Raw genomic sequence first — 23,676 nt, 5'->3', positions numbered from 1 at the left:
TTTTAATTGTGAGAACAAAGATGCAAAGAAAGAGGACAAGGTAAAGTTACAGTGGAAGGACAATCACCCATAACACCATAACATAATTCTCAGAAGTCCCCTTGCTGATATCTTAACTTTGAAATTTCAGCCATAGAACATTAAGATAAATAAGACAGAAATCCATGTACAATTACTTTGTCCCTCAACTCCAGATTGTAACACATTGTATTTCTTAACAGCACACAAGGCAATCTAAAGCACATAAAACTTACATACTCCTTAAACATTGCAGGCATAGTATTTTTCTACATTTCCATGTACATGCATATTAGCTTCAGTTAACCTCAAATTTTAAGTGGGTTCTTTTTAAGCGATTAGAGTCAAAGAAGCACAGTAAAAAATGGTGTTAGAGAGGCAATTGTTGTTTGCATAAGCCCACCAAAATATGAGGGACATGGAAAGGAATAACCTTGGCCTAAATACAAAGAGATCCGACCCCTGAAGTTTCCTGGCCACAAGACAAACTCTAGGCTCCAGGCAAGTTAGATCATCCAATCCAAGACATTGTCTGTAGTGCCACACACTTTTATTTTTCACACAGTCTCTCGTTGTTGGTATCATGTTTCTGTATTAAAGATCCTGGAATCTGCAATATCCTACAGTGAAGTCAGGATGTGGAGCGTCCTTCCTTTCACCTCACAATCAAAGGGCAATGCAGGGAGCCCTGTCCTGTAAGCAGGTCGTTGTTGTTGTTAAGTCTTCTTAGTGTTAAGGGAAGTCTCTTTTGAGCAGGTTGATGTCTGAGCAGTGTAGGGTCTTCCGTGGTAGGAGGATTACTTCCAGGTGATGTTATAGACAAGCCTGGATGTTTCGTGGATGGCTTCCCTGGTTCAGGGGTGAATGGAAAATGCCCTTTCTTCTGAGGTCTGAAAGGCATACTTTTTCCATGGAAAAAAAATCACGAGGCACAACAACATTAGAAAATATTTAGGGGCCCGGAGAGATTAGCACAGCGGCTTTGCCTTGCAAGCAGCCGATCCAGGACCAAGGTGGTTGGTTCGAATCCTGGTGTCCCATATGGTCCCCCGTGCCTGCCAGGAGCTATTTCTGAGCAGACAGCACCAGGAGTAACCCCTGAGCACCGCCGGGTGTGGCCCAAAAACAAAACAAAAAAAAAACAAAAACAATAAAAGAAAATATTTAAAAATTTAACTCTGTGCCTATATTGATATATATATAATAATTCTCTTAATAGGAATCAAATAAACACAAAGAATTATTTTATAATTACTTTATTATGAAATAATAAAGTTTTATAATTGTTCATATTACAATCTAATTATTGGTCTATTTGTGAGCTGAAGCTGCATGTATGAATAAAATTGAATTTTTCCCACAGCACACCAGACAATATCTCATGGCACACTAGTGTACCATGGCACCATGGCTGAAAAAAACGTTGCACAGACAATCTTCCTAGCTGTTCTCACCAGACCATTTCCTGAACTTAAATTGTACATAAAATGCCCAACGACTCTGCAACTCTAAATGCTGAATATCAGATATAGTTTTGTCAAATGTAGCCACACAAAACTTTTTGTAGGTGCTCAATTGGCTGTAAGAACAAGCTCTGCATAGGAACAAATTCAGGCAATGTGATACATAAAAATGCAGACCTGCAGGTGTCTGTTGTCTGTCCATAGGAAGGGGGCAGCGGGAGGACTTGTGAAGAACAGGGCGGTCTGAACTGGATGGGGAGGGATGAAGTGGAGGGTGGGCAGGCAAATGCTAAACTTACAGTTTATAACACAAAGTCAAATAGCTAAGTTCAGGTTCCTCATGTTTGAAGCTACACATTCTCTCTCTCTCTCTCTCTCTCTCTCTCTCTCTCTCTCTCTCTCTCTCTCTCTCTCTCTCTCTCTCCCTTCCTCCCTCCTCCCTTCTCTCCCTTCCCTTCCTCCTGGTACCTCTACTGTATGATATCTGATCTTGTCTCTATGTTATTCTCACCTCAGTGTATGCATCTCTGATCTGAAATCTGTCTAGATGAGAGGAACCCTGTCACCTATATTTCCTTCCTAGGGCTGACTGGTTACTTGCCCTTTCTTAAGCTGTACCCTAGCTGGTTTTGAAGTCTCTAGCCAATGCCACAGATGCATGATATTGTCCTCTGTATACCATCACTGTCTGAGTGTAAGTGTCCTAAGTAAATGTCCTAAGTAAATGTCCATAAGAGTCCTGCCTGATTACATTCATATGAGTCCAAGAGCCCTGCCTGGGTCTGCCATCTGCGCATAGGGGCCATACCTGGTTTCACTGTCTGTCAGGGTGTAAGTGAAGAGATTAAAAAAAAAAGTGTGTGAGGGCCCAGAGAGATAGCACAGCTGTGTTTGCCTTGCAATCAGCCGAACCAGGACCTAAGGTGATTAGTTCGAATCCCGGTGTCCCATATGGTCCCCCATGTCAGCCAGGAGCTATTTCTGAGCAGACAGCCAGGAGTAACCCCTGAGCACTGTCGGGTGTGGCCCAAAAACCAATAAATAAATAAATAAATGAATAAATAAATAAATAAATAAATAGATAAATAAAGTGTGTGAAACCTGGGAGGTAAGGACTGCAAACAGCAAACAGACTCCTTGGTGGTTCTGAGGTTGTGACTTGTACAAGTCCTTCAAAAGAACCTTGAAGAGAGAAAGGAAAAAAGGAAGGAGAAAGAAGAGAAAGAAGAAAGGAAGGAAGAAGAAAAAAAGAAAGAAGAAAAGAAAGAAAAAAGAAAAATAAAAAGAAAGAAAGAAAAAGAAAGAAATAAAGAAAGAGAAAAAAAAGAAAAGAGAAGAAGAAAGAGAAAAGAAAAAAGAAAGAGAAAAGAGAAAAAAGAATGAATGAAAGAAAGAAAGAAAGAAAAAGAAGAGAAAGAGAGAAAGAGAAAGAAAGAAAAAGAAAGAGAAAGAAAGAAAGAAGAAAGAAAAAGAAAGAAAGAAAGAGAGAGAGAGAAGAAAGAAAGAAAGAAAGAAAGAAGAAAGAAAGAAGAAAGAAAAGAAGAAAGAAAGAAAGAAAGAGAGGAGAGAAAGAAAGAAAGAAAGAAAGAAAGAGAGAGAGAAGAAAGAAAGAAAGAAAGAAAGAAAGAAAGAAAGAAAGAAAGAAAGAAATAAAGAAAGAAGAAAGAAAGAAAGAAAGAAAGAAAGAAAGAAAGAAAGAAGAAAGAAAGAAAGAAACGAAAGAAAGAAAGAAAGAAAGAAAGAAAGAAAGAAAGAAAGAAAGAAAGAAGAAAGAAAAAGAAAAAGTTATAGTTCCACTCCCTTCCACTCTCATGGTATCAATACCATATGTTCACGGAAGTGATACAATGATATTTTATTCTTTTGTTTTTGTTTTTGTTTTTGTGTCACACCCAGCAGCAACTCAGGGGTTACTCCTGGCTCTAACGCTCAGAAATTGCCCCTGGCAGGCACGGGGGACCATACGGGATGCCGGGATTTGAACCACTGTCCTGCACGGAAGGCAAACGCCTTACCTCCATGCTATCTCACCGGCCCCGATATTTTATTCTTTTATTAGAGAAATGTGACTTTCATTAAAGTTTACAATGCTGGACCTGAGCGATAGCACAGCAGTAAGGTATTTGCCTTTCATGCAGCCAATACGGGACCGACCCTGGTTCGAATTCCGGCATTCCATATGGTTCCATGAGCCTGCCAGAAGTGACTTCTGAGCTTAGAGCCAGGAGTAACCCCTGAGTACTGCCGGGTGTGACCCGTAAAACAAAAACAATTAAAACTTACAATGTTTGGTGCTAATATATAGAAATAACAGTGGTAATTATCCTAGAAATTCTTTTAAATCATATTTCTTATGTATGTAAAATTATTTTTCACACATGAGCAAAATGTGGATGTTCTAATTTTTGACAAATAACCCTATTCAGCTGCTCTAGTATGAAAGTTAATAAAGATGCAGGAAATTTGCACTTGATCCCATGCTACACCAGATGGGCACTCTAAGACAGATTAATTTAATTAAAATCTTTCTGCACTCAATTTCCTCACCTACAAAAATGGGGGCATACCTCTTGTAATTTGGTTTGAATTAAATAGTCAAGCCCACTCTAAATATAGGCAGCATTCATTCTACTAAAGTCTTTGAATTTGAACAAATATGTAAATTTTCTTTAATTTTGTTAGCCACCAATGCCATAGATTTGTTCATAATTTTGTTCATAATGTAATGATAAAATACAATGGACATTCGTTATCTTTGTTTGTTGTTTTGGACCACATCCGGCAACATTCAGGGGTTACTCTTGGTTCTGCGCTCAGAAATCACTTCCGGCAGGCTCTGGGGACCATATGGAATTCCGAGGATCAAAGCCAAGTCTGTCACATCTAAGGCAAATGCCCTACCTGCTCCAGCCCCCTTGTTATTTTTTGTTTGTTTGTTTTTGTTTTTGTTTTCCGGGCCACACCCGTTTGATGCTCAGGGGTTACTCCTGGCTACGCGCTCAGAAATTGCCCCTGGCTTGGGGGGACCATATGGGACGCCGGGGGATCGAACCGCGGTCCTGATCCTTGGCTAGCGCTTGCAAGGCAGACACCTTACCTCCAGCGCCACCTCGCCGGCCCCCCTTGTTATTTTTTAACACAAAACATTATGTTGTCAAGATTGTGGGCTAGTATTCTTCAAGGCTGAACTATAGAAATTTGGTTTTTTTGGCGTGGGGTTCCAAGACTTCCAGGAATAAGGAGAGAAGCAGGAGAATTTTTTTTTTTGGTGGGGGGAGGGTCACACCTAGCTTGCTAAGGGTTTATTCCTGGCTCTGCACTCAAGGTTCACTCCTGGCAGTGCTTGGAGGACCATATATGAAACCAGGGATTAGACCTGGGTCAACTGTGTGCAAGGAAAATGCCTTACCTGCTGTACTCTCTCCAGCCCTAAAAGTTCAATTTGTTTGTTTGTTTTTGGGCCATACCTGGTGGCGCTCAGGCTCTGTGCTCAGAAATCACCCCTGGTAGGCTTGGGGGACCATATGGGATGCTGGGGACTGAACCCGGGTCCATCCTGGGCAGGCCGTATGCAAGCCAAATGCCCTACTGCTGTACTATATCGCTCTGGCCCTAAAAAAATTCAATTTTAACAAATTAAGACTATGGACTTTCAAATAAGTATAAAATGAAGACACCAAAGACTTCATGCAGCTTGGTAATTCATAGAGGAACCAGTAATATGGCACATTTAATTTAAAGGAAAATTCAAGAAATGTTATGCAGTGAATCCAAGAAATGTGGAAAAAAGTTTGCAAATAGATACAATATTTGTGAATGTTCTATGACCAATAATATTGTGATCCCGAACAGAAATCAATGTGATCAAGTGCACTAGAGTATCTGGAATTGATGGAAATACAAATAAATTTAAATATGAACTATTCCTCGAGATAAAAGGTTTTCAAATATCAAGTCAGGTATTTTTGCACAGTAAAATAGGTTGAAAGTAGCTGCTGGGGCCGGGAAGGTGGCGCTAGAGCTAAGGTGTCTGCCTTACAAGCGCTAGCGTAGGACGGACCGCGGTTCGATCCCCCGGCGTCCCATATGGTCCCCCCAAGCCAGGGGCGATTTCTGAGCTCATAGCCAGGAGTAACCCCTGAGCGTCAAACGGGTGTGGCCCAAAAACCAAAAAAAAAAAAAAAAAAAAAAAAAAAAAAAAAAAAGTAGCTGCTAATGGCCCACTAATCATCTATGAAAATACATTGATAGGTCACCAATATTTTGCTTGCCGTGTCAACTGGGCCTTCTGTAAAGCAGACACTAAGGGCAGGTGGGCTACTGAGAGTTTGTAGATTAAATTGCCACACACCTCCAATTCCCCTACATGGTGAAATCATATTCCTTTGGCACATCTGAGAGTGATAAACTTATTTGATAACTGGATCTTTGCAAAAGTCATTAAGATATAAATTGAGAAAAGGCTATCCTGGTATAGGGGCAGTCCTGGGTTCAGTTCCAGGCACCAAAATTTTGAAAGAATTCTGAATTCTACCTTTCATTTCTCCTCTAAAACTCCTATGATATTGGGGCTAGAGTCATAGCACAGCGGTAGGACATTTGCCTTGCAGGCGACGCACCTAGGATGAACCTGAGTTTGAGTCCTGTATCCCATATGGTCTCTCAGGACTGATTTCTACCAGGTGAGGTCTGATCTCATCTGAGAGAATTTAGCTGCTCATATTATTTGATACACATGACATTTTTTCAAAGAAATAGATCAAACTCTCCTGAAATAGAGCAACACATCTGGGAACTAGAATTAAGAGGAGACTGGGCCCTCAATCTCAGCCTGTGAAAGTGTGACATTGTGAAACTAACTTCATTGGTCCTGGGCCAACAAAAGAGACAGTTAGTGGCATTCCCTTTCTGTCTTGCTTTGGTAGGTCTGCAGTGCATTTTCTGTTAGTAGGGTGCACCTTGCTGGCACTTAGCTATTGACTGGGAGGGGCTGTGTCTGTCAGCTAGGAGGTAATAAACATCTTTCTGGCCCCAGCTAGCTCACTTATTTATTAGAAGTGTTTGTATGGGCTCTCCTCAGGGATTTACCCTCAGGTTTGTTACTCTGAAAATGAATTTTAACCTCACATCCAGGAGCACCATCAGCAGGGTTGAGATCTCTAAAATGATGCTTATAAGGAATTATTAAATTGAATTCTTTTTCTTTTCTTTCCTTTCTTCTCTTTTCCATCTATGTTCGTTTCTCTTTCTTTTGTTTTTGGGCCACACCCTGTGAAGCTTAGGGCAGGGGTCCTCAAACTTTTTAAACAGGGGGCCAGTTCACTGTCCTTCAGACTGTTGAGGGCCAGATTATAGTAAAAACAAAAATTATGAACAAATTTCTATGCACACTGTATATATCTTATTTAGAAGTGAAGAAACAAAATGGGAATAAATACAATATGTGGCCCGCGGACCATAGTTTGAAGACCCCTGGCTTAGGGGCTACTCCTGGCTCTACGCTCAGAAATCATTCCAGGCAGGCTCAGAGGACGATATGCGTTGCCAGGGATCAAACCCTGGTCTGTCTGGTTTGCAAGGCGAATGCTCTACCTGTTGCTATCTCTCTGACTCTTTTTTTCTTTTAATAATAATTTTTATTTTGACCAAAGTAGATGACATATCTTTCACAGTAATATTTTAGGTACATATTAACATTGAATCAGGGGAATTTCCATCACCAAAGTTGTCCTCCCTCCACCCCCGTTCCCAGCTTGCATCCCATATCTCCCACCCTTTCCCCCCAGGCTGCTAGTATAAGTGGTACCCTCCAATATTTCCCCCTCAATTTCTTTTTTTTTTTTTTTTTTTGGGTCACACCGGCAGTGCTCAGGGTTTTTTCCTGGCTCCGGGCTCAGAAACTGCTCCTGGCAGGCACGGGGGACCATATGGGACACCGGGATTTGAACCGATGACCTTCTGCATGAAAGGTAAACGCCTTACCTCCATGCCATCTCTCCGGCCCCTTCCCCCTCAATTTGAGAGGTGGAACTAGATGGTTCAAGTTATATGGTTCTGTTTGAAGAAAAGGGAAAGCAATAAAATGGGGTAAAAATCAAATAAGCCGAAAATGGGCGGCGTCCTTTATAGGCTCTCAACATCAGTTTGAGAGAAGAAAAGGAAAAAGGGAGAGAAACACCACATCACTACAAAAAGAAATATCAACAAAAAATCCAATGAGCACTACAGCAATAAAGACAAGCACCATATAATAACCACAGTCCTGAAATAAAAAGAGTGCAAAAAATAATAATAAAAAATAAAAAATTGAAACAACAATATCAAAACCAAATTATAATAAAATAAATAAATAAATAAGATTATTTTGTGCTTTTTTTTTTGTTTTGCTTCATTTTTTTCCTGCATAGGCACAGTAAATACTGGGAACATTAGAAAGGGAATTCCCTTGGCCTGCCCAAGAGATTCAGAGTTTCTCCGCCCTTGAAGTATACTGTCATGGGAATAACTACAGACTTCTTGCAACTTCATTTACTCTCTTCTAGGTGCTTTTGTGGTGTACGGAAGACTTCTGCTCCGTCATGGGTAATAAAATCAGACCTCTGTGTCTAGAGATCTTGGTATCTGCACAGGTCAAGGAATGGAGCTTATGATGAAGTCTTTCTTTGTGGTTCTAGTTCTGTTCCTTCACTGTCGTTTTAATCAACCTGCTGAAGTTGGTGGTCTTGGTCATTGCGCTGATCCAAGGATGGAGCCTGGAATAGTCTTTGGTTATGTTTCCAGAAGACCTGTTCAGTTGCAATTGTCTCAGTCAGATTTCTGGTATTAGAGATCTTGGTTGTTGTACAGATCGTAGGCCAAAACGTAGACTAGGGCTTTTCTGCCTAGTTATGGTTGTCACAATCATCCATAGATAGTGATCTTGGCTTTTGCACAGATCAAAGGATGACAAATCTTCTGATTTTGTCTTATCGGTAGATGGTGAGGTAAGACAGCCTGCTCGTCGATCAAGTTGTTCCCATTTCCTTGTTGTCAGGATATCATATCAGAACTGGCACATGTTGGTGCCAGAGCAGTATTAAGGATGTCCTGGAAGTGATTTGGTTCCTGGAGCTGTTGTGGAGAACTGTGTTGTTTCTATGTCTGCGATCCAGGGTTCAAGGTTGGACGGTCAGTGTCTAATCACCTGGGGTCTAAGTTGGGTCCATGTTCTGGCTCCTTTTTGGGGGGGGGTTGGGGGGCCACACCCATTTGATGCTAGGGGTTACTCCTGGCTAAGCGCTCAGAAATTGCCCCTGGCTTGGGGGGACCATATGGGATGCCAGGAGATCGAACCACATTCCTTCCTTCGCTAACGCTTGCAAGGCAGATATCTTACCTCTAGCGTCACCTCTCCGGCCCCGCTATTTCTTTCTTTTTTATTCTTTTTTCTTTTCTTCCCCTTCCCTTTCTTCCCTTCTGCTTGCTCTTCTTTTCTCTTTCCTTTCTTGCCATCCCATTGTTATGATGTACTAGGATCTATATACATACTAATTATGCTTTTTATACACATATTCCAACACCACACCCATCACCAGTACATTATTCCCTCTACCAGTATCCCATAGAACCTTCCAGTAAATCCCCGACCATGTAAAACTGAATATTATAGACAAACTCACCAGAACTGATGGTTTTGACCATGTATTGTTCCCTTTCTTCATTTCTTTATATCCCACTGTTTGTTTTTAACTTATTGTAGATGGGTGACACCTACGCACATATAGAAATTCCACAATGTGGGCTGGAGTGATAGCACAGCGGTAGAGCATTACTTTACACATGGCTGACCCTGGACAGACTTGGGTTCGATCCCTGGCATCCCAGATAGTCCCCCAAGCCTGCCAGGAGAGATTTCTGAGCTCAAAGCCAGGAATAGCCCCTGAGCATTGTTGGGTGTGGCTCCCAAACAAATAAAATTCTACAATGCTGTAAATAAATGATAAACTGATAAATTTTCACAATCTGTAGATTTCTTTTTTTATATTTAAAGGTTTGTTTTATAATATAACTATGACTTGCTTTATTTATTTATTTGAGGGGGTTTGGGTCACACCCAGCAGCACTCAGGGGTTACTCCTGCTCTACACTCAGAAATCGCTCCGGGAGGACCATATGGGATGCTGGGATTTGAACCACTGTCCTTCTGCATGCAAGGCATATGCCCTATCTTCATGCTATTTCTCTGGCCCCTAAGAAATGCTGTTTTTGAGGGGCTAGAGCACAGTGCAGTGGGTAGAGTGTCTACCTTGCATACTTCAAACCTCGGTTCAATCCCTGGCATCCCATATGATCCCCTGAGTCTCCCAGGAATAATTTCTGACCGAAGACTCAGGAGTAACATCTGAACACCTAGGTGTGGCCCAAAAACAAAACAAAACAAAAAACAAACATTTTTTTATTCACTCATTTGTTCTTCAACACGTGGATTTTTTTTTTTCTTCAGATTCTGGCTATTGTGAATAGTGCTGCACTGAACATAGAAGTGCAGATGCCTCTTTTGCACTGATTTTTTTTCATTAGGGCATATTCTTAGGAGCATTTTTTTCTGGGTCAGATGAAAGCTTAATTTTAATTTTTTGGAATATCCATATTATTTTACTTATGCTGCACCAGTTTACATTTCTACCAGCAGAGAATGAGTCTTTTTCTTCCTCTGTCAGTGCCAGCACTGGTTGTTCTTGTTCTTTGTGATGTATGCCAATCTCTGCGGTGTAAGATGATCTTTCATTATTGTTTTGATTTGCGTCTACTTGAGGATTACTGACGTAGAGTATTTTTTGTGTGCCTTTTGTCCAGCTGTATTTTTTCTTTGAGGAAGTTTCTGTTAATCTCTCCTTCCTTTTTTTTTGATGTAGCTGGATTTTTTTTCTTGTAAAGTTCAACCAGAGCCTTTTTTTTTTTTTGATAGTTGACAATTTCTAATAATCTGTGGATAGTATTTGTATTCTAGACATTGTTTCCTTTGAGGTGTAGAGGCTGCTTAGTTTAATGTAGCCCCATTTCTCTTTCTTTTCTCCACTTGCTTGGCTAGTGGTTTTTCATCCTTATAGATGCCTTTAGCATCAATATCATGGAGAGTTCTGCTTCCATTTTCCTCTATGTGCTTTAGGGATTTAGGCCTTTTTTTTTTTTTTGGCCACACTCGATAGCTCTCAGGGGTTACTCCTGGCTATATGCTCAGAAATCGCTTCTGGCTTGGGGGACCATATGGGACGCCGGGGATCGAACTGTGGTCCATCCTAGGCTAGTGCAGGCAAGGCAAATGCTTTACCTATTGCTTGTGCCACTGCTCTGGCCCCCGGATTCAGGTCTTATATCAAGGTCTTTTATACATTTTGACTTCACTTTTGTGCATGGTGTGAGAAAGATATGAGTTCATTTTATTTGTATGTAGACAAGTTTTTTAAACACTCCTTGTTGAAGAGGCTTTTCTTGCTTCAGTTCATAATTTTGCTCCTTATTACTAAAGATTAACTGGTCATACCTGAGGCTCTGTCTAAGGATATTACATTATTTACCATTGTTCTCAGGGTCTGTTGCTGTAATATCACTTTGTAGTAGAGTTTGAAGTTGGGGAAAATGATGCCTCTTATTGTCTTTGCCAAAAGATTACTTTAGCTATTTGGGGTGTGGTGGTGTTTATAATTTCATATGAGTTTCATTAGTGCTTGCTTTATTTATTTGAAAACTATCATGGGTATTCTTTTTTTTGGGGGGGTCACACCCAGCAGCACACAGGGGTTCCTCCTGGCTCTATGCTCAGAAATTGCTCTAGGCAGACTCAGGGGACCATATGGGATGTTGGGATTCGAACATGCCTTACCTCCATGCTATTTCTCCAGCCCCTATCTTATAGGAACTGAACTGAATCTGTACAATGCCTTATGTAGTATTGCCATCTTAACAATGTTAATTTTACCAGCTAATACATCTTAAAATTTACATGTAATAGATAAATCCTACAAATATATACACTAGTAGAAGTGAGGAAAGAATTAAAAAAAATATTTTGGGCTGGAGTGATAGTACAGCAAGTAGGGCATTTGCCTTGTTTAAGGCTGACCTGGATTTAAACTTTGCATCCCATATGGTCCTCTGAGCACTGCCAGGACTAATTCCTGAATGCAGTGCTAAGTGTAACTCCTGGGCACCACTGGATGTGACCCTACCCCCCAAAATACAATTTTTTCTTATATTGGGTTCACACCTGCTAATGATTTTTTGGGGGGCCACATATGATGGTGCTCAGCGGTTTACTCCTGGCTCTGCACTCATAAATCACTCCTGGCAGGCTTGGGAGGACCATATGGGATGTTGGGGATGGAACCCAGGACTGTCCCAGGTTGGCCACATGCAAAGCAAACACCCTACCACTGTGCTATCTCTCTGACTCCTGAAGATGTCCTTTTCGAATAAAATTTTTTGACTGGGTAGATGTTAAGAAGTGGAATTTAGCTTCTGAAATTTTCTGACATTCTTTTCGGGAATTGTGGAAGGAATAGAAAAGATGGAAAAAAAAAAGTTTCTGATAAGCTAATAGCTGCAACTTGAGAGAAAACGAAGCTTCCAGATATGTCAAAAAACCTGATGAAGGGGCCAGGCGGTGGCGCTAGAGGTAAGGTGCCTGCCTTGCCTGCACTAGCGTCCCATATGGTCCCCCAAGCCAGGAGCAACTTCTGAGCGCATAGCCAGGAGTAACCCCTGAGCATTACCGGGTATGGCCCAAAAACAAAAACAAAACAAAACAAAACAAAAGCCTGACGAAGAAGCTGAAGAATTTCTAGAACTGACAGCTAAGTTCCAGAGAAAGAAGTTTGCCAAGAAGATGCTTCAAAAGAAAAGGAGAAAGCTGATCTATGAAAAAGCTAATTATCAATGCAAAGAATATAAATAGATACACAGAGATTTGTGTTTTTGGGATGATGAGAAAACATTGCAACTTTCGAGTTTCTACAGAACCCCTTTTTTTTTTTTTTGCTATCAGGTTCAGAAATACTAATGGTATGAGTTCCAAGGTTCAAAATGTGGTGCTGTCACTTCTTCATATTGCCAGATCTTCAATAAGCCCGTTACTAAACTCAATAAGGCTTCAATTAACCTGCTGAGGATTGTAGAACTCTCTATTGCATTGGGGCATCTAAATCTGAGGTCTGTAAATGTGGTTATGGCAAAGAAGCAAATTCTCTTAATAGATTATGCAGTGAATGCACAGAATCTTGGTAAATATGGCATTGCATGAAGGATCTGATTAATGAGTAATTTTGTTGGAAATCATTTCAAAGAATCAACAAATTGGGGCCGGGCGGTGGCGCTCGAGGTAAGGTGCCTGCCTTACCTGCGCTAGCCTAGGAGACGGACCGCGGTTCGATCCCCCGGCGTCCCATATGGTCCCCCAAGCCAGGAGCGACTTCTGAGCGCATAGCCAGGAGTAACCCCTGAGCGTCACCGGGTGTGGCCCAAAAAAAAAAAAAAAAAAAGAATCAACAAATTTCTCTTGTCCTTTAAATTATCTTTTCCCTGGGTGAGATAAAGAAAAAGAACCTATTTTGTGGAAAGTTGAGATGCTGGCAACTGGGAAGACTAGATTAGAAAGATGAACTAAGGTATCTATCATATTTTTGTAATGGTTAATGGTGGTATCTCATTGATATTTTGATTTGCATTCCCCTGATCATGGGTGATGCAGAATATTTTTCAAATACCTTCAGGCTATCTCTATGTCTTTGAGGAAATTTCTGTTTACTCCCTCCATTTTCTTTTGATGGGGCTAGTTGTTTTGTTTGTTTGGTTTTGGTTTTTGGGTCACACCTAGCTGTGTTCAGGGGTTACTCCTGGCTCTACGATCAGAAAAAAAAAATCTCCTGGCAGGCTTGGGGGACCATATGGGATGCCGGGATTCAAACCACAGTCCTTCTGCATGCAAGGAAAATGCCCTACCTCCAGGCTATCTCTTAGGCCCTGGGGCTAGTTGTTTTTTTTTCTTGTAAAATTATACCAGTGTTTTATATATTTTGGCTGTTATATATTTTTTTACTTTTCAGATGTGTGGTGGGTGAATATTTTATCCCAGTCTGTGGAGTGTCTTATTTTTTTCTTTTTGTTTGTTTTGAGGCCACACCAAGTAATGCTCAGAGGTTTCTCCTGGCTCTGCTCAGAAATCACTCCTGAGGATGGTCATGAAACCATATTGGATGCTGGGGACCCAGGACAGCTTTGTGCACGGCAAAGGTCCAATTTGTTTGTTTTGTTTTTGGGCCACACTCAGTGACACTCAGGGGGTACTACTGGCTCTGCGCTCAGAAATTGCTCCTGGCAGGCTCCAGGGACCAGGATGCTGAGAAACAAGTTTTTCTTTATAGGATAGATGCTGACTCCAAACCTGGGTCTGTCCTAGGTTGGCCACTTGCAAGGCAAACACCCTACTTCTGTGCTCAGGCCTCTCCTACCTACTTTTTGTTTTGTTTTGGGGCCACATCCGGTGGTGCTCAGAGGTCACTCCTGTCTCTGCTGTATCCGAAATTACTCCTAACAGGCTACGGAGACCATATGGCCCAATCTTACCTGATTTAATATTGCTATGACCTTTGTTTTCATTATGATCATTTCCTTTGCAGAGCAGAAGATTCTTAGTTTGATGTAGTTCCATTTACTTATCTCATTTCTCTTTGCTTGGGCATTAGCACTGAATGAGGCCTGTAGATTTAATGTCAAGAAAGTCTATGTCCAGGCCAGAGCCATAGCACTCATATGGCATCCCATATGCTACCCTGAGTCTGCTAGGAGTGATTTCTGAGTACAGAGCCAGGAGAAACCTCGAAACATTACCTGGTGTGGCCTAAAAACAAACAAACAAACAAAAAGATACAGACTAAAATAAAATATCACTCACCGCTCATCTCAAAATTAAAAATATATAACAGCCAAAATATATAAAACATTGGTATAGTTTTACAAGAAAAAAAGCTAGCTCCCTCAAAAAAAAAAATGGGGGGAAGAGGTAAATTTTGAGTGCAGCCAGATGTGGTCCCAAAACAAAACAAAACAAGACAAAACAAAATGTCTATGTGTTCCACAATATAATTTATGGGTTTTGATCTGATATCAAGATCTTTTTTTTTTGTGTGTGTGTGGTTTTTGGGTCACACCCGGCAGTGTTCAGGGGTAATTTCTGGCTCCAGGCTCAGAAATTGCTCCTGGCAGGCACGGGGGACCATATGGGACACCGGGATTCAAACCGATGACCTCCTGCATGAAAGGCAAACACCTTACCTCCATGCTATCTCTCTGGCCCCAAGATTTTTTTATCCACTTTGACTTGACTTTTTTTTTTGTTTGTTTGTTTTGGGCCACACCTGGTCACACTCAGGGGTTACTCCTGGCTATGTGCTCAGAAATTACTCCAGGCTCGGGGGGACCATATGGGGCACCTGGGATCAAACCCAGCTTCGTCCTGGGTGAGCTGCGTGCAAGACAAATGCCCTACCACTGTGCTATTACTCTGGACCCAACTTTGACTTGACTTTTATGCATTGTATTAGAAAGGGGTTCATTTTTTTCCTTTTCTTTGGGGTGGGTGTTTGGATCACACCTGATGGTGCTAAGGGATTACTCCTGACTCTGTGCTCAGAAATTGCTTCTGGCAGGCTCAGGGGACCATATGGGATGCCAGGGACCAAACCCAGGTTGGCCATGTCAAAGGCAGGCACATCAAAGGCAAACACCTTACCACTGTGCTATCACTGGGCCCCCTCCTGGTAGGCTTGGAATCTATATAAGATGCTGTGGATCTAACTCAGGTTGGCAGCATGCAAAACAAAATGCCCTACACAAATGATTCCAGTCTGGGACTTGATTTTCTGAGGCACAATTTTGGATGGTGTTGTTTTTGACATTTCTCTCTTTCCTATTTTCATTATTTGTATATAGAAAAGCAATGGCTTTCTTTGCATCATTTTATAGTCTGTAACTTTGCTGTGCATGCTTATTTCTGTTTTTGTTTGTTTGTTTGTTTTTGGTTTTTGGGTCACATCCGGCAGCACTCAGGGGATACTCCTGGCTCCACGCTCAGAAATCGCTCCTGGCAGGCTCAGGGGACAATATGGATGCTAGGATTTGAACCACAGACCTTCTGCATGCAAGACAAATGACTTACCTCCATACTATATCTCCAGCCCCCACATGCTTATTTTTTTTTAATTTTTTTTTTTGTGGTTTTTGGGCCACACCTGGCAGTGCTCAGGGGTTACTCCTGGCTGTCTGCTCAGAAATAGCTCCTGGCAGGCATGGGGGACCATATGGGACACCAGGATTCGAACCAACCACCTTTGGTCCTGGATCGGCTGCTTGCAAGGCAAACGCCGCTGTGCTATCTCTCCGGGTCCTTATTTTTCTTTTTGTTTGTTTTGGGTCACACCTGGTAGTGCTCAGGGGTTACTCCTGGCTCTAAGCAGAAATTGCCCCTGGCAGGCTCGAGGGACCATATGGGATGTCAGGATTCAAATCACCATCCTTGTGCATGCAAGGCAAATGCGCTATCTCCATGCTATCTCTCCGGCCCCAGTGCATGCTTATTTCTTTCAGGACCTTTTTTCATAGTCTAGGATTTCCTAGCTATAATATCAGACCATCTGCAAAAATTAAGAGTTTGGGGCCCGGAGAGATAGCACAGCGGCATTTGCCTTGCAAGCAGCCGATCCAGGACCAAAGGTGGTTGGTTCGAATCCGGGTGTCCCATATGGTCCCCCGTGCCTGCCAGGAGCTATTTCTGAGCAGACAGCCAGGAGTAACCCCTGAGCACCGCCGGGTGTGGCCCAAAAACCAAAAAAAAAAAAAAAAAAAAAAGAAAAAATTAAGAGTTTGATAGGGGGCTGGAGCCAAGCAAGTAGGGCTTTTACCTTGTAGGTGGCTAATCTAGCTTCATTGCTGATCCCTCCTGTAGCTTCAAACATGTTGGATAGTATGACCCAAGATAGCTATTTTGCTGCAGAGCTTTCTTTCACTAGGCTCCATTCAAAGAGAATGCATTTTGTGATACTTGGCCATAGACTAGAAGATAGTCTATGTCTGAGTGGTCACCTACAGAATCCGAAAGGGCTCTAAAGAGAAAGATAACAGATGTAAATTTTTGTTTTGTTTTGTTTTTGGGTCACACCCCGCGGTGCTCAGGGGTTACTCCTGGCTGTCTGCTCAGAAATAGCTCCTGGCAGGCACGGGGGACCATATGGGACACCGGGATTCGAACCAACCACCTTTGGTCCTGGATCGGCTGCTTGCAAGGCAAACGCCGCTGTGCTTTCTCTCCGGACCCGTAAATTTTTTTTTTTTTTACTTTACATAGTAGTCCAGCATGTCCTTAATCATTTATATTTTTAAACATTAGGTTGTTAGATTGATGGGGGTAATGCTTTTGGACATAATTTTATTTTTGGGTAAGCTTCTGAATCTTGTGTCTCTGAGGCACTTTGTCTCACATCATCTTCAGCTTGCCATTTGTAGATTAACATGATTTTCATACCACTGAATTATATAAATCTGGAAAGGTTTACTTCCTACCCATTAGGTGGTTAAGTGTGATAAAGTGGCAGAAAAACATGACAAATATATCCAAAATAAGGATGTGGCTATAAAAGTTGGGACCACCTTTTTGGCTTAGTTTGGAATCAAATATGAGATCATATGTGGGGTTACAAAAATTGGCTCAAGCTATAGAAAAAGTGTTGAAATTTGCTATAAAATTTCATGTGGATGTTAAAATGGTGTTTAAAAGAAGAAATCAGTTTTCCATTATAGGATAGATGCTAGACATTAATGTTTATAAACATTCATGAACTGTTTGGGATATTTAATAAGTACAAAACAATTTATTAAAGCAGGCATAGTGAATTTGTTTTTGGAGTGGTAGTGGTATCAGAATTTGCACACAAAAAAATATCCCTTGAAAGGGTGAGCTCTTTGGGATGATGGATACTCAATAGTACTGAAATTTAGAGATTTTATTCCTTCTTAAAGATTAAAAACATATAAATAAGGTTGGACAGATAATACAGGTGTTAATATGTATACACTGCATGTGACCCATTCTGGTTTGATCCCTGGCACTACATGGTTACCAAATGTTGCTGGGCACAACACTGGAGGCCCCCAAGCACCATGGGACCTATGCAACATTCCATCCTCCAATCCTCACATTGAACTGCTGTACAGGTTGTTTGAGAATCACAGGATGGGAATTCAGGTCTCTATAACATGTTTGGAAGATGCCTCTCTCCCTTCTGCAGAAGTTTACAATGGAAGAGTAATTTTTCAAATAAGGGAGACTGGTTTTTGTTCTTTGTAGAGTATTAATTTATTCTGGGGCAAGACATAGCAATGCTCAGGGCTTACTCCTGGCTTTGTGCTCAGGGATCACTCCTGGAAGGGTTCAGGAGATCATATGTGGTGCTGAATGGGATAAAACCTTACTAGCTGAACTGTCTCCAGCACTTAGAGATGGTTTTTATGTTTGAATTTTTGGGTCACAGAAGTGAGTGAATCTGTGGAAATGACCTGGTTGTGAACATGATGACCAAGTTGGTGGGCATCCTAAAAGTTTATTTTTAAAATCTTTTAATTTGCAGGGGTGGGAGGATGTTTGGGTCACACCTGGAAATGCCAAGGATTTCTTCTTGCTCTGTGCTCAGGAAACACCCCTGGCCGGCTAATGGGAATACCTGGATACCAGGATCAAACCTGGGTTGGCAGCATGTAAGCAAATGCCCTACCTGCTGCACTCTTACACCAGTCAGGTCCTTCTAAAGTTCTGAGAGACTAAAGTATTTTACCAACAAGCTCAAGTTTGGGTAAATTTATATTTAAGCTTTGATAGAGATGCTGACTAGAAACACATTTCAGGGCCCAGAGAGAGAGCACAGCGGCGTTTGCCTTGCAAGCAGCCGATCCAGGACCAAAGGTGGCTGGTTCGAATCCCGGTGTCCCATATGGTCCCCCGTGCCTGCCAGGAGCTATTTCTGAGCAGACAGCCACGAGTAACCCCTGAGCATCGCTGGGTGTGGCCCAAAAAACAAAACAAACAAACAAACAAAACACATTTCAAAAAAAATCTAAGATACCTTCAGGAAAGAAAAAAATTCTTGTGGTTCTGGGGTTCAAACCCAGGGCCTCACACATGCAAGGCAAGTGCTCTACATAAGAGCTACATCTTTTCCTAAAAATAGCAAAAGAGATCCTCGGCAAGTTCAAGGTCCTGATTTGATTCTTGACAGTATATGACTTCTTCAAGCACTGCTAGGTATTGCTCCAGTGGCACCCAAGATCCTCTAGACGTCGCTCTGGTGACTCCCAACACCGTTATGAGTGGATAAGAGTCACCTGAAACTCTGCTGGGTTATAATTAAAAATAACAATGGAGATTCTGTTTACAATGCTATTATTAATGGTTTCTCATGCACATTATTCCAACACTACACCCATCATCAGGAGGGTGTGACACCCTAAAAAAAAAAAAAAAAAAAAAAGGCAGGGCCCTGAAAGATAGCTCAGAGGCTTAGAAAGCCTTCTTTAACTATGTAAATTTGTGAATTTGATCCCCGGTGTGACTGTGTTGAACTTGATTCTGGGAGCTGTTTGTGATACTTCAGGTAGCTGTGAACAAAAATGAAGGGGAGATGAAACCTGATGTGTACCACTAAAAGACGTGTGACCACCACGTGATGCCTGAACAGTAGAAACTGAATGGGATTGAGCACAACTCAAGAGTGTGACTCTGATAAGCACTTGTGCAAATGCAACTGAAGGAGCATAACTGGGTGAGCACTGCAGCAGTGTTTGCAAGCATTACAACCTGATGTGAAAGTTTGTGACCACTACTAAAATTTCTGAGCATCATAGCCAGGTAAGTGTGACCCCTCATCACAACAAAGGGAATGGGGGAAGACAACAATTTTAAATAAAAATATTAAAAATGTTCAGCTACTCATTTAATAAGCACTAAAATGCCATTATAAACTCAGTTATATTCTTTGAAGGCAGAATCTTAATTTATAAATTTTTGTTAACAAAATTGTGCTATGAACATTCTGACTGTCCTGCTTGTCAAGGGGGTTACACCCCTGGTCAGAACTAGCATATCCCTAACTGTGACATTCAATGGAAGCTGCTTTTTACTTTCCAATCACAGTGCTGCCATGCAATTGGCTATGCTGGTGAAGACATTCTGTTGTGGCACTGGGACTAGAACTGGCACAAATGGTGGCATCAGAAATTGAATCTGTGGTTCCAAATTTGCAAGGCAGATTGCCTTTAGAAGTGAGCCATTCCCCAGACCTGCATGCAGTAGTCTTATTTGGCTTCTTACACTCATATTCCCAATCCATATTCTTTACAGGTGCCAGTAATTAAAATAATTTAATAGCTCAAAGTTTATGTGAATTGGGAGTTGAGGAATCTGTTTTGTTTGCTAGAAGGTCTATAAAGAGTCTGCAACAAAGGTGTCATACAGGTGTACACAATTATCTAAAGCCTGACGGGAAACATCTCCACCTCAGCATACTCATATGGTTGGTAGGACTTACACCTGTAGAGAATTGAGTCAGACTTTTAATCCACTGTCCTTGGAGTCACTCCACTGGGCACCTACCACATGGTAGCTGTTGTCATTATTCAGCAGTGCCCTTGACTCAGTAAATGTTGTTCATGTCCATCTGTTGCCAGTGACAAGGTGAAAAAGACTAGTACTTCCTAATTCTACACCTTTCAATGGAAAGGAGTCAAACTGCTTGTCAATGCCCAAGTCAACTACTCAAACTCATGGCATGCTTTATCTGTTCCTTACATTGCCTCCAAAGCTTCAAGCATTCCAGATTCTTTCAAGTTTGATGATTTGGACCTTTCTTTTTTTTTTTTTTAACTATGCTGGTTTCATATGCTTTCCTCTCTAGGAAGCATTCCTTGGATACTTAATGCAACTCCCTACAATGGCATGAATTGTATCCTTACCTTTCCATATCTGGTCATATTCTTCTACATGTTTTCAATGACACATTGGAAGTATTTAAATTTTTTATTTGCGGGGGGGGGGGGGGGAACGACACCACAACTGGCAGTACTCAGGGCTTATTCCTGATTCTGTACTCAAGAATCAAATGTGACAGGTTTCTGTGGACCATATGTAGGACTGGGGATCAAACTTGGGTCAGGCACATGCAAGCCTTATCTCTTTCTGGTCCAAATTTAAGCTGTTTGCAATGGGCCAAATTGATGAGAACATCTGCATCCCTTACAGTTGAGAATACTGATAATTTTCTGTTTACACGAAGCTGTTTCATAGTCACTTGGCAGTCACATTATGTGTCAAAAACAGGAATTTTTTTTTTTTGGTTTTGGGCCACACCCGTTTGATGCTCAGGGGTTACTCCTGGCTAAGGGCTCAGAAATTGTCCCTGGCTTGGGCGGACCATATGGGACGCTGGGGATAGAACCGCGGTCCTTCCTTGGCTATTGCTTGCAAGGCAGACACCTTACCTCTAGCGCCACCTCTCCGGCCCCCGGCAGACACTTTTTTTGTGTGTGTGTGGTTTTTGGGTCACACGCAGCAGTGCTCAGGGGATACTCCTGGCTCTATGCTCAGAAATTGCTCCTGGCAATCATGGGGGACCATATGGGACACCGGGATTCGAACTGATGACCTTCTGAATGAAAGGCAATCGCCTTACCTCCATGCTATCTCTCCGGCCCCAGACACTTTTTTAACACATGTAACACAAGTTGAAGTACAGACTAATCTTTTAATCCATATACTTAAATACCAATCTAAACAATAGAAAAATTAGGACCCTACATATTCAATAATTTTTTATTCAACCAAGACATTTTAAATATATGAACAAAATGAAAGGCAAGTAATCATCTTTAGAAGCTGAATCTTGAATATAAAAATTATAAAAGTTTTCTTGCTGCATTTTATTATTTTTTAATCCTAGTATTTATTTTGGTCAGTCTACTGCTAAAGTAAAAGTACATTCAGATCTTCTGAGTCTTTCTAGTCTGAAAAGTTTGAACTGCTCTCCCATCTATGTACATTTGGAAATTTATTATGGCTGAAATAATAAAATATTTTTGTTTGTTTTTTTAGCACTATATTAAGTTCCTTCTTACTGTCTGCACTTGATCCCATGTTTTGCTGACTTATTTGGCAAAAGAAAGCATGAATTTTGTAACTATTGCCAAGACCATATAGTTGTTTTTTTTTTTTTTTGGTTTTTGGGCCACACCCGTTTGACGCTCAGGGGTTACTCCTGGCTATGTGCTCAGAAATCGCCCCTGGCTTGGGGGGACCATATGGGACGCCGGGGGATCGAACCGCGGTCCTTCCTTGGCTAGCGCTTGCAAGGCAGACACCTTACCTCCAGCGCCACCTACCCGGCCCCGACCATATAGTTTTTACCAACTTCTGTTCATTCTTTCCCTGGGACTACATGAATGAAGAGACAACATAGATAGAAATAAGAATGGAACCAGACAGTCCAGGTTCAAATTCTAATGACTAGTGCATGACCTTTGGCAAGATCATTAGTGCCTTGGATTCCTCATGTATAAAAATGAGGATAAAAAAATGAAACTCACCCTCATAGGGTTGTTATGGATATATAGATATATCGGTATATGTCTATATCTATATACAGATATTTATAGTTATATAGGTATATATCTACATATAGGTATATATAGATATATATCATATAGCTTTTTGAGTGGCTTCTGGCAGATAGTAAGCACTATATATACATATACATCATATATATGTATATACATGTTAAATAATTTACATTTATATTTCCTTTGGGAGAGCTATAAATTTTTACTACCTTCAGATTACATCTTGCAGCTGGAAGGATATTGACTACAGATTTTCTCTATACCATTTTTAAGACTTGTGATTATTTCATTTTGGCTGTGGATAATGTAGCTTTTCTGAGCTACATATTTTATCTACAAAACTGTAGCATCACTAGTCCTGTCCACCTGACAGGATTACTCTGAAGATAAAACAGTGCAAGAGTGTAACTATATTTTTATATATCCCTGTGGATATAAACATACATACATATATCTTACAATAGTTTTGAGATTTGGGGGAAGTTGCAAGGGACAATCTATAAAGTTAAGTTACCCCACATTAAAATTAGTTCACAAAAATAAAAAATGTCAAATATACAAATAATTAATAATATGAAATGAAATCATAAAGTATCTACATAACTGGTAAAAAAACCAACCCAATACATTTTTGTATTTAGTCAAAGAAATTCATTAGTAAACAAAGCTTTTTAGATCATCTTAAATCTATATTATTTTCACATGTGAAATCAATTCAGTCTAATATAGGTTTTCACATATATTTTTTTTAGCAGAGGTATCTTATATTTAAGTAGCAATATATGACACAATCTAACTTAAGAATTCATTTATTACAGTTAAGAATCCATTTGAATTTTAGGATTCATTAAAGAACAAGTGGAAGGTAATATTGTATGGTCAGTTGGATTCTTTCTACATTGTTTCAAATATATAAATTTTTATTAATAAAAACCATTTCATAAGCATCTTAGTATAAGTTTGGGCATCATTTAATCTTTGAATGAATCCTCCATCTCAAATTGTTCAAGAAATACTTTGAATTAACTGAATAACACAGTTTATATGACCTACATTATTTCAAAGAAAACAAGCAGCATAATTTTACCAAATAATTCCAGATTGTAAAATATATGGTGCATTGGGCCTGCAGTGGGCAATCTTGGATGTATAAATAGTATTAAATGCTATCAATAATCCAGGAGAACTGAAAGCAATAACGACTCAAAGCATGCTGAACAGAGTGTAAGAACAGATAAAAAAAGTATTTTTGCTGGGGCCTGTCTGGCCTACATAATTGGCAGACTGAACTCAAGTGAGCTGCTTGTCATCCAGAACAATACCTTCCTTCACAAGTTTAAATGAGATGCCAACACTTTTGAAACTAAATGCATTTTAATAGAAAACAAAATATAAAATAAGAAACAGAAATATTTCATTCTTCCCCACAAATCAGATCTTGCTTTATCCTCACAACATAACTTGATATGTGTGTTCTAACTTATGACTTGTTTCACAAAGTGTT

Source organism: Suncus etruscus, chromosome 7, assembly GCF_024139225.1.
Source record: "Suncus etruscus isolate mSunEtr1 chromosome 7, mSunEtr1.pri.cur, whole genome shotgun sequence".
Lineage (NCBI taxonomy): Eukaryota > Metazoa > Chordata > Mammalia > Eulipotyphla > Soricidae > Suncus > Suncus etruscus.
This window is presented reverse-complemented; position numbering follows the sequence as displayed.